This window comes from Osmerus mordax, chromosome 28 (genome assembly GCF_038355195.1).
Source record: "Osmerus mordax isolate fOsmMor3 chromosome 28, fOsmMor3.pri, whole genome shotgun sequence".
NCBI classification, from domain to species: domain Eukaryota; kingdom Metazoa; phylum Chordata; class Actinopteri; order Osmeriformes; family Osmeridae; genus Osmerus; species Osmerus mordax.
This window is the reverse complement of record NC_090077.1, coordinates 6,939,795-6,952,189: the sequence shown is the minus strand read 5'-3', so window position 1 is coordinate 6,952,189 and position 12,395 is coordinate 6,939,795.

Below are 12,395 nucleotides of genomic sequence, written 5' to 3'. Positions count from 1 at the left end.
AATAACTATTTTCCCAAGTCGTAGTTCTCTTGCAGACTTAGTCAGATTATCCTCCAGGATTTGGTGATATTGTTTTGTATTCATGTTCCCCTCTACCTTTACAAGCCTTCCAGGGCCTGCTGCTGAGAAGCATCCCCAGAGCATGATTCTGCCACCACCATGCTTCACGGTGGAGATGGTGTGTTTGTGGTGATGTGCAGTGTTTGGTTTTTGCCAAACATAGCATCTAGTCTGATGGCCAAATAGCTTTGTCTCATCAGACCAAAGAACCTTCTTCCAATTGACCTTGGAGTCTCCCACATGCCTTTGGGCACATTTCAGGCAAGATTTCATATGAGCTTTTTTCAACAGTGGATTTCTCTTTGCCACTCTCCCATACAGCTTCGACTAGTGAAGAACCCGGGCAACAGTTTTTGTATGTACAGTCTCTCCCATCGGAACCACTGAAGCTTTTAACTCCTTCAGAGTGGTTGTGGGTGTCTTGGTGGCCTCCCTCACCAGTTTTCTTCTTGCCCGGTCACTCAGTTTGTGAGGACAGCCCGCTCTAGGCAGATTTAAACAGTGCCATACTCCTTCTATTTCTTAATGATGGATTTAACTGAACTCTGTGGGATGTCCATTGAGTTGGAAATCTTTTTGTAGCCATCTCCTGACTTATACTTTTCAATTATCTTTTCTCTGAGTTGCTTTGAGTGTTCTTTTGTCTTCATGTTGCAATTGTAGTAGGAATACTGATGAACCAGAGACTGGACCTCCCAGATTCAGGTGTTTTTCTACTACAATCACTTGACACACATCAACTGCACTCAGGTGATCTCCATTTCACTAATTGTGACACTGCTGGCATCAACTAGCTGGACCTCTGTTGAATTAGGTCAGGCACTTTAAAGGGGGTGAATATTTATGCAAACACTTATTTGACACTATATATTTTTTATTAATTTACATTAGTTTGGAAAAAATCTGTTTTCACTTTGACATGAAAGAAGCTTTTTTTGTTGTCAAAAAAGCCAAATTATATGGACCATGATTTCATGTATAAAAGCAACAAAAGAGGAAAACATCCATGGGGGTGAGTACTTTTTATAGGCATTGTATGTATGTCTGGAGCTGACTCCTCCCCTGTGAACGAGGAGGTCAGACCCCTCCCTCACGTCTTAGAGTTATGTAAGTGTCTCTTGTGCTGTGGAGACCATGGCTGAAGGTCACCATCCATTTGGAGTATCTAACTTGTACTGTGTATCCTATTGACTACATAAACACTTTGCGTACAGAATATCCAGAACAGTTGCTCGTACAGTGCTTGTACATTAACATACATTACAATCACACAGTTGAGTTGGTTATCTACACCTCCAGCCAACAGTGTTATGTGATTCTTTTTTGCCTTATTTTAAGAGTGGGTGTGATAAGCTTCATGGCAGTCCATTTCTTAATTGTTTCTGTGCCATTCACTTGGTGGAAGACCATATATTGCCTGTTTGATGAGACTTGTCACTGCTGTAATCGGTGCAGTAGAGGGAAGATTCATCTGTTGGACAATGGTGTTGACAGTCTGTGATCCTCTCGCAGCAACAACCTGACATATCAAATTGCAAGCCAAAGAACCATGTCTAATGGGATTTGAGTTATCAGAGAATAGTGATTTTCCGGCCTGCTTTTGTACACCCGCTGTTGTGTCTTTTATAAATACACACCTTTAAGGGAAGTGATAAGCATACCCCTCCTCCTCCACTCACACATAGCTTGCAGCCAAGATATAAGAACAGATCAAAAACATATTTATGTTTCGGATGCTAGACGTTTGGAAGATTTCTAACTAATTTCAATGAAGATTCTGGCACCAGCAAAAGTTTTAATTTTCAACCTGCTCCTGTGGATTGTCAACCTTAACAATCCCTCCAATGGTTTAGATGTTGCATTTTAACCTGGTAGGGGATAAAAGTGGTATATCCAGAGGCAAGCACATTTATTTCTTGATTATCCCAGTCTTAAGTGCCGAGAACGTCCTCATCTTAGACACTTGGAGTGATTCAACAAATTGCAATGAGTTTGAACAAAGAAGGACAATTACTGTGATAGACATGAGTTCTGCTCTTCATACTGCACTTCCTGCCAACCTGATGTGATTCCCTCAGTGTCAGACACTCATGGAGATCAGTGCGCCCTCAATCTCTCAATGTGTTTTTTACGATCGACTCATTCCTATCCTCAACCAGACCATGCCTTTGTCACCTGATTTGGCATTCTTCACACCTCCTGATACCCATATGAAGTTTTAGTGTTTCTGCTCTCCCATGACACTCCTCTCCTCCTCTCTTTTCTTTCATTAGACCCATAGATTATCAGTCCATTATTATAACACACTAAGTCCATTCTTCCTCGTTTTTGAGTGGGTGGATCAAGAAATCCAAACTTTTGGGAGAGACTTGATGTGGGCATGAGGGAAGGCAGGAGGCAGTGGCCGTCTATGGAGATACTGAGCCTCACTGGGGATCACAATGAAATTTGGTCATTCCCTGGAGCCAGTTCAATAAACAATTGTAAAGAAACGCTACAGTCTGGGCCTCTTTCCCTACTGCCACTGCTGTGCCCTCACACCTCTAATGAAAATTCTCAAGAGGGATCCTGCTGAGACTGTTCAAAAGACAATGGATCCCATGCATACCTCGTCCAATTACTCTCCATTTCACATTGTGAGGGTCTCACCAGTTCTCTTCTGATCTCTGCCAAGTTTTTTTTTTTTCCGAAGGGGGCTTTGGCGGGTGGGTGTTGGGGCTGAGCAAATTACAAATTAGTCTTTGTTATCATACATTGTATTACAATTGGCTCAGTTTCAGGATTTCCTTTTTTGGTGTGATTTAAGCAACAAACTCATTATCGTAACATTCCTCTAGAAATGAACAAACCTACTCTGCAGTTGTCATGGTAACGGTGTCTCTCAGTTCATCCAGTCCTTCAACTCATCTCAGTCCTTTCATGTAATTCTCGTGAAGAGATGAAGAAGTGCCTACATATCCACTATCAGTCTCTCCTACCAGATCCTGTTACCAGTGTGGACTAATGAGTCATGAGAAGCCCTTGTTTGTGCTCTGATGGTGAATGAAAGGCTGTCTCAGTTCATTTAGCATTGGCCTCACTAATTGAACATTCAACTGACATATAGTGGCGGATTCTCCACCTAGACATCTGGTTTATGAATCTATCTGCTGACTTGGCTGACAACACTAAGTAGCCAGGCTTTTCATGCACTTTACCTCATCAACATTAGCAGCCAATACAGCATTTCAGTAGATATTGAATAACATGTTTAAAACTGTATCTCTAATACTGTTTGATCAAAATTTTACAAACTGCTAGCATAGCATATTTGGAATGTAATGTATTTTGCAATATTCCTGTGACACGAAGAATAATGCATGCATCAATCTACAAATTGTACAGTCTTTAAGTATACAAGATTGTTACCTATTTTTAACCATGTTATTTAAAGATGGAAATTAATAATGAACCAAGTTAATTTCCACAGTCTACTATTAGTGAATCATTAATGGAAATATAGAATAACATTCAACAGCTGTACAAAGAAAACTGGAAACTTTGACTTGTGTAAAAGGGTATATTAACATATCCTTTCACACAGATGTGGGACCATTCTGAAGCTAATCGGGTTATGTTAATCCATCCCTTCAACAGTATATCTGAATGCTAAATGAAGGTTTAATTCAGATATGTGGCTTTGAAACTCTCCAATCTTCAGGATTAGAGGACTTTCAAGAATCCTTGACAAAAAGACGTTTTGAGCACACATACTGTACCCAAAAATGGATTTTTAGTTTAGTTGTTCAAAGGAATTTTATGGAAAAAGCACTGAAACCAGAGATAAATCACATTCAAACCCCTGAGAGGGATATACGGTTGGTTGACTTTTCAGGCACATGAATGCATTTAAAGTAGTGAAGCTGCATGGTTATGTTTTGCTGTTGGACAAAGGTGACCAATGCTGGAGCTGAAAGGAGATAATATCTAGTTGAAAGAGACTGATGTGAAGTTCACCACTCCTGGAGAGTCTGAGAGTAAGAACTTGGACTGCTATCCCCCAGGACACTCTATAGACGTGTGTATAGCATTCAGCTCAGAACAGGCAGCCTATTGATCTTAGCTATCATGACTCATTCCATAATGTTGCGGCTACACAGGGGCACATGCTTGCTCACCAAGACAGCTAGATTACAGACTGGGAAGGAGAAAAATCTGGAGAGCTAAAAATACATTTAAGTGGAATGACATTCAACGTCTGCTCAAAACCCTCAATAAAGAAACATTTATCTCTGTTTGCTACCACAAAAAATATTCAAATCAGTAGACACACAATCAGTTCAGATGCATTCAGTGTTCAGGCAGGCATTTTCATTTAAATAGAGTGATACACAGTACAGTATAGTACATTTCACTTTTGTCTACTGTACATGATGGTAGATGCAATTTAGTAGAGGTACAATCAAGCAACAAAATATAATAATTTCTGCTGTTGATAATATTTGGACTAGCTCTGTTGAACAGTTTCAACAAAGCTAGTTTTATGTTTAACTCATGCCACGTTTACACATAGCCGGGTATTTACAGAAACACAATGCACAAATGTATTTCGTGATTCACAAATGTAACGCGATTCACAAATAAATGACCCCATTACATTACTACAAACATAGGACGCTCACATGACGTGATGCCTTTTTAGTCACATACTGTGACGTTTGAGAACCTAAAACTCAGTTTAACCTAGTGCACACGCCAACATAAAAACTGAGTTTTCAGAAATCTCCACTTTGGCCGGAGTTTTTAGAAATGATCGTTTTCCGTGATAAAACCTCAGTGTAAATGAAAGGCCAAACCGCATGAAAATATACGCGTTTTTCCTCCGTGTAAACGGGGCCTCAGACCCTGTTATGTATCCCTGGCAAAAATCTAAGAAAATATAACACTGTGAAGAGACAGGACATGTGTCTCTCACTTCCTATTCTTTATCACAGTTCAAATAGGTTGAAAAAGGAACACATAAGAATAGATAGTCACACATAAATAGAGTGCCAGGTGAGACTCAACCCATTACTGGGTTTGAAATCACACTGCATGAATGGAAACAACAGTATATTTACAACGCCTCCAAACAACCACAAGGCAAGTTACTTCATCCATTCCATGGAGCATTGCACCGGATGAAGTTGGAAGAAAAAGATACTGCAAACGGTGGATCAGCAACATTTAGAATGCATACATTAGTAAGAGTAAGCAGGGCTGGACGGAGGCTGGGAAGAAGGCAGGCAGTCAGGCAGGGGAGCCTGGGGGATATTTCTCCCATAGCTCTGCTGGCTTCAAACAGCCTTTGGGTTTGAACGGAGAGTTCTGTTTTGCCTGCTCCTGTGGAGGAAACTTGAGGATGAAGGCTCCCCCAGGGCCACCACACTTCCTCCTGGAGTTTACCTCGAGTTTGATGGGTGAACTCTTGTTTGCTCTCTCTAGCAGGTGGGCAGCTAATGAGGAAACCATCTGAAAACAGAGGTGGAGAGAGAAACACACAGAAAAGGTTAGACGTCTGTGTGTGTGTTGCAGATGGAGAGGGGAAAGGCTGTGTATGTGAAAGAGCAAATAGGTGTGCATGAAATATAGAGAAGAGATTGTGACAAGAAAGAGGGGTTTGGTCAATAGGCACATCCTGAATTATAAGTCAGTTGAAGAAGGATAATGTTTTTGATATTCCTTGGGTCCTCCTTTTCTTACCATGTGGCCATTTGCATACATTTTTCAGTAGCATAAGATCAGACATCCATGAGAGAAAACATCAAAAGTATTGTTCCAAGCATCTGATATGTTTAGAATCATACTTCAGAAGCAGACGCTGCCAGTGACTTTTCATTGGAAAAGATGGTTCCTTTAAAATCACAGAGGCACCATTGAATATAAAACACACTTACTGTATGTGGATGATGTCACTGCACTCATTGGAATTCATTTCTAATCTGGAAGGTGGCCAACACACCGTTTGTATAGTCTGGCTTGACAGGAAATTGACCACTTCATCACCTAACCTTAAAAACACGACTCATTAATCAAAAGCATTCCTACTGCCTACAGTGCCTACCACAGTGGGAGATGGGTAGCATAACAGTAAGGTAATTACACTGAGTGCTAAAACAGATTAAATGAGGAATTTGACACCATTATCTTATTTTCTACAAGTTGACTTCCCGTATGGGTTCAGTAAGAGCCAAAGCACCTGTGTTTGAATTACATGCAGTAATTGTTTCAAGACAGGTCATGCAGAACAGCCCACCTCTGTATTTGATAGACTCCAGAACTTCCTTGTAATCTGTTTACAAGAGGATCATGCATAGTAGAAACTAAAGTGAAGATGGATTGTAGCATGGGTGGTGGTGCTTTGCTGAAGACCTCTGGTTTCTGTGACCGAGGCCATAGCATGTGGCCATCCTATACATGGATCAACACATCTGAGAACTAAAATATTACAGAGCTATTGACATGCTAAAAAATTTTCTGACTCCAGCTATCCTGGAGGTTTTAGAGCAATGCATTACCTGTTGAAGGTAACTTTTGGCCAGATGAATTACCGTATTTTTCGGAAATAAAACCACATACCATTTTTCTTGTGGTGGTGCGGTTTTTATTTCGTTGTTTAGAACTCACGCGTCTAAAGGTAAATATTAGTTTATTCCCGGGCAATAGAAAACATACATTACGCACTTAGCCTACTTACTTTCGTTTTCTAAGTGTGTTACACACAGGCATGCTGTACTGCCTATACTTGAGCATTGCTTGGTATCATTGTTCCCATATCTAGTGCGGCATATATTCCAGTGCGGTTTATACTCAGATTTACAAACACAAAGCTCCCATTCTGATGGGGTGTGGTTTATAGAAAATGCGGCTTATTTTCCGAAAAATACGGTAGTCATTATAACATTTGATTTAGTTGTCTCTCCATTGTACAAATGAGAGAGGAATCAAAAAATTATTTAGGGGTCAGTGAGCATTGCTTGTAATTGGAATGATTGAGAGCAGTCATGAATTATGCAAAACACTGCAAATACACATTGGTTGTCAAACTGGTGAGGTATGAGAGAGGTGGACAAAAAGGAAAATGTGCGAACGCACAATATTCAATCATAAATGGGCTTGTTTCATGCCTCACTGCTCTTTCTCTATCTTCCACACAGCACTGAGAAGTGAAAATATATCTATATCTTTGTCACTTTGAGACACATAATTAAATTACTCGTTTCATTTCATTGCCTGTATATAGAAAAGCAAAGTGCTCAATATCTATGAATGAAAATGAAATTCCTGGTGGCAATAAAGCCACCAAGGCAATGTCTATCACAGTCACAAATGCCAATAATGTTATTTGAACTCTTATTATTTGAGCAAATTCAATCAATTCTGAACTCCTATTGGCTACAGATAAACACATTTAGGCTCCTCATTCATTTGAATGAGTTTTAGAAATGACACTGCAAGCATCTGTCACTTCTTATTTCTCCTCTCCCTCCTGCTGCCCTGTCCAACAATGAGCAATGTGCTGCATGGTACAATTTTCTACTCCAGGCAATTGGATCTGATATGGAAGCCAATTGCTATAGCAATCACATGCAATGCAGGATTGTGCCGTAGCATAGTAGTTTCAACAGTTCCCATACATAAGTGAGTTTTCAGAAGGGGATGCGTCTTTCCTGCACACGCCACACCTCCAGGGCTTGTGTTGGCCCTGGCAACCAAATATTTAATCTAGTGATGGATATAATAGTTTGAGCTTCCCATTGGATGGATGCTTTATGAGTTTAGGATGGCCACATTCGAACAAAGACTGAAATCTTGGCTGGGGGAGGTGGGTGGACGCAGAGAGAACAGGAACCCCTGGCGGTAATACAAGCTGGCCCTCTTCAGATAAACCCCCCCTCCCTCTGGGTTTCACTGATAGTGCTTTATTAGAATATGGGTGGGGGGAGGACTTTTGATGAAAATACTGATGATAGGAATAGCATAAACAGACAGGATTGTGGAGCAGATTAAAGTTATTTGAAAACAAGCTAATATAAATATAATGTATTTGCTACCAATACGTGAAAAGGACAACATCGACATAAAATGTATTATATTGCAATATTGTCATTATCAAATGGCAGGGTCACTCTGTCTCATGGTGGATTATTGTTTTGTTTTGGTACTTTGTGTATTTCCTTTACAAATAGCTTGCTCTGGAGGAGATGATGTGTTATTTTTCATGGATTTCCAAAAGGTCTACGCAAGAAGCACAACTGTTTACATAGATAGTAATGCTTCAATATGTATGAAGCAACAGGGTGTCAAAAAACCTAACCCTATATAAATAAACTCAATTGAAGTTTTCAAGGTCAACTTGAAGTTGTCAGGTTGTTCACATCCCTGATATTAAGACACTGGCTGAAATATTAAACTATTTTTTATGGAGGAATAATGGTGTGTCAAAAATATGTGAATAAACCAAATATTTAGGCCACAATGTGTTTAGGGGTAAAAGTACAGTCATGACCAAAACTATTGGCAGTAACATAAATGTTGTGTTTCGCAAAGTTTGCTGCTTCAAGTGTTGTGGTGTTGATTCACATTGTTTCAAGATTAATGTGCAGAGTGATCAGATGCATTTTAAATACAAGCTTTATTGACAAAAGAATCCCCACTTTATCACAAAACCCCACATTTCACTGTTCACTAACATAATTTCACTAATCATATCATCAGCACATGTAAATGTGTGAACTAATATTAGACAGGTGAAATCATAATCATTCTGATTGGATTATAAGAGCATACTGATTATAATAAAAGGAGGGACTCTTTACATATATTGAAAGTTTCTGCCAATAAAATCCTAAACTATATATGAAATGCCATTGTCTTCCAGTGTACCATAGAAACCTGTGAAAAAAATATCTACAAATACTGAAGCAGCCAATTTTGCAAAACACAAATTGTTGTCACTGCCTATACTTTTGGCGAAGACTGTATGTGTAAGAAAGGGTTTTATTCCCCATGAAAGTTCGCAGAGAGAAGGAATTTACTTTGGCAGGAAGGTGCATACATTCAACATATAGGAATCTTAAATAAGTGGTGTATAAGTCTAACTATACTAAAGGTAAAAAGTCTAACTAAGGGGCTAAAGTATGTACAAATTTAGAATAAAATATAAAATAGCTATAATATACAATATAAAAATACAAATAGGGCAAATATGGCAAGGTTTCATTGTGCAGATAAAGTGTTAAAGTCAGTGTGAGCCCTTGGCCTTGTTGAAGAGGCCAGCAGCGGATGGGAAGAAACTTTTTGTGGCGTGAGGTTTTGGTCCTGATGGACCGCAGCCTGCTGCCGGAGGGGAGTGGCTGAAACTGATAACTGGATTCTGAATGGTAGGACACCCCATGTTGATGATCATAATAGGTAAAATGGATAATATGGATTAATCCTTGAATTAATCCGTATATCCCATCTTGGGATCAATGATGTCTAATGGCATTATATAGACCACAATTTCCCCATCTACTCTTTCCAAGACAGACATCAAACTTTGTAATGAATATACTGAAACAGCAAACTAAAAAAAATATGTCACTGTCAATACTTTTGGCCATGACTAGTTTTAAGGAGATATTGAATGTGTGGGTGTCTTTAATGGGGGCCATGTCTTTCACACATCAGAAAACTCAGACAAACATTTCAGGACACAACATTATTTAACCAGCACATAAACACACTGTTGAGAAGGTTATCTCTCTCACTTACTTTCACCCTCTAGATATTAAATGTGCATAGTGGGTCATTTGTTGAAACAAATGACCATCTGCTGTGCCAGATTGTGATATTACACTCATTGACATAGAGTACCTGTGCAGTGACTGCTGTGACAGTCTGTGCCTAGATATTTCCCCTAGTGGGGACGAACTCCCACATATTGCACAAGTTGACGCTGGTGGGTGATTCATTAATTAGTCTACCATGAACAGAGCAGAAGTTTGCATGACGTTTTAAATTATGATAGAGATTAAATGAATTAATTGAACCTGTATGGACCCACAACTCTCTCTGTCTCTGTCTCTCTCTGTCTTTCTCTCCCTGCTATGTGGTAGTGTAACAGAGAGTATGAGCGCCTGTGGAACATGACAGTGTCTTTTGGTCAAGTGCTGAACCGCTGGTGTGTGGTTGAACTTTTTAATGTGACACACGATAGACGCTATCCTCTTGCCACCACGCCCATAGATTGCCCAGGGTTTGTAGACAACCAGATTTGGATTTCAAAGGCTACAGACACATAAAAGAGTTCAGCCGTTTGTCAAACATGGCTACTTCAGATCAGAAAAGCTTTACAGCCAAAGCAGGTTATGAGTCATGAAATGGGATGAGGTGGATTGGGTGTGTGGGGGAATGTGTATGTCTTTGAAGGTAAAGCACTGTTTAAAAAAAAATATCGTCATCAACATGGGGTGTCCTACCATTCAGAATAAATGTAAAGGTTCCTATTCTGGAATAAGGGAATTATCGTACCATAGTGGTAATATGGAGTTTAATTCCATCACGTTGCAAAATCTCAACATGCTGTGGAAGAAATTGGGATTTCCTGTGTGCTTACATTAATCACTAATCATTAGAACTAGTCATTGGATACTAGTTAGTACGTTTATCATGTAAGTTTGCTATTAATAACAGTATATTGTGTCTATGTGTCAGGTTAATAGATGTTCGGGGTCAGGAGAAAGTACTGGCTAAACGGTCCTTGTCATGACTACAAGGAGAGCTCCAACTATGAACTCTCTAGTGTGAGAGTTGTTATGTGTTGGGAGCAGTGAATCTTTTTCTCTGAGACTGTTGTAATGTCATTCCTGCCTGACTGTCACAATCTATGTTTACATTCTTGTGCCCTATAAAAGATGGTCCTCCGGCTTTCGGAGCGGAGAGAGACCTGGTTGAGACCTAAGCTTGGTGTTGTGTTGTCATTTATGGTCAGAAGACTGGTTTTCTCTCCCCAATCTGCAGATTGATAAATACGTATTAAAATCCAGAACTTAACTGAACTTAGTCACTCCGTTTATGAAGAGACGGACAAAACACTTTCTTCATCAATGCTTACACAATATACTAAATACTGCAGTATACGAGAAATCCCAACAGTATCCCAACACAGTTCCCCAACACATTTTACAGTAAAGACTGAAGGACATCTGTCATTCAGCTGAAAAAGAATGTAGGTCAGTCTGTTTCTCCAGCAGTGGCCTCCACCAGCAAGCTCTGATTAAAGCTCCTGCCTATTCATTACACTGTTTAGAGACAGTTATAATCGACAGATTATTCTCTTCTTCCTTGATTATGTAGGATGGTGCCTCCAAGGTGATGTGGGCCATGTAATTTAATATCAAACACCGACAGGAAGTGTGGCCTATGCTACAGCACACAGTAGGAACAGCAAAGATTGGATGACCCAACTGCCAGTCAATCAAGTGGGTGTTGATGTGAGCCCACCATGAAACATCCAGACAGATGGCCATAGCTTTGAGAATGCGTCCCCCCACCCCACCCATCCACCCGGACATGCTCCCTGGGTAAGAGACTATAAGCTTCTTAGATTATTTCATGCCACTCACTAATTTGGTTCTCCTCATCAAAGCAATATTCCTCTTTTTTTCCATGTACAACGATATTGTCTAAGAAAATACTTTCAGAGACTTCTGATCTGACATGTCTGAGGTAATGTTTCTTAAAAAAAAGGATACAACCTTTGATCATCATGTCTTTTGTAACAAATGCTTAAATGCCTGCTAATGAGTTTCCCTATAAATCCGAGTGTGTGCTTAAGACAATAGCATGTCATGGGGATAAGTGATGGGTCTATTTTGGATCAGGGCTCCGACCCCCGAGACCAAGGGAGGCAGTCAGGCAGTGAAGGAGAGGAGGAGACTGAGGCTGAGCAGGTGTCTCTGGTGACATCTGTCTCAGTTCACTGGGGAACCACAGTCACCCTGCAGCCACTCTCTGACTGTGCCACTGAAGTGCTCTGTCTCCATATAGACTAAGGTACACTTTCTAAATTCTTCTTTGCTACATTGAACTGCATTGAAAACACATCCCAAAGTGTGTTTTGTGATTTTCTGTATTACATGTAAAAAATGTGTGTTGGTGTTTAGGAAATGCCAGGAAATTGTGTGATCTAAACAAACTATAAAAAAAATTCGACACATTTTATGGGGTTAGATTCCCCATTACATTTTATAAATGTAAATGTATTTATTCATAAGCAACTACATCCAAGAATATCAAGAGAGTTTAGCCCAGTTATCCCCCCCAAATTTTGG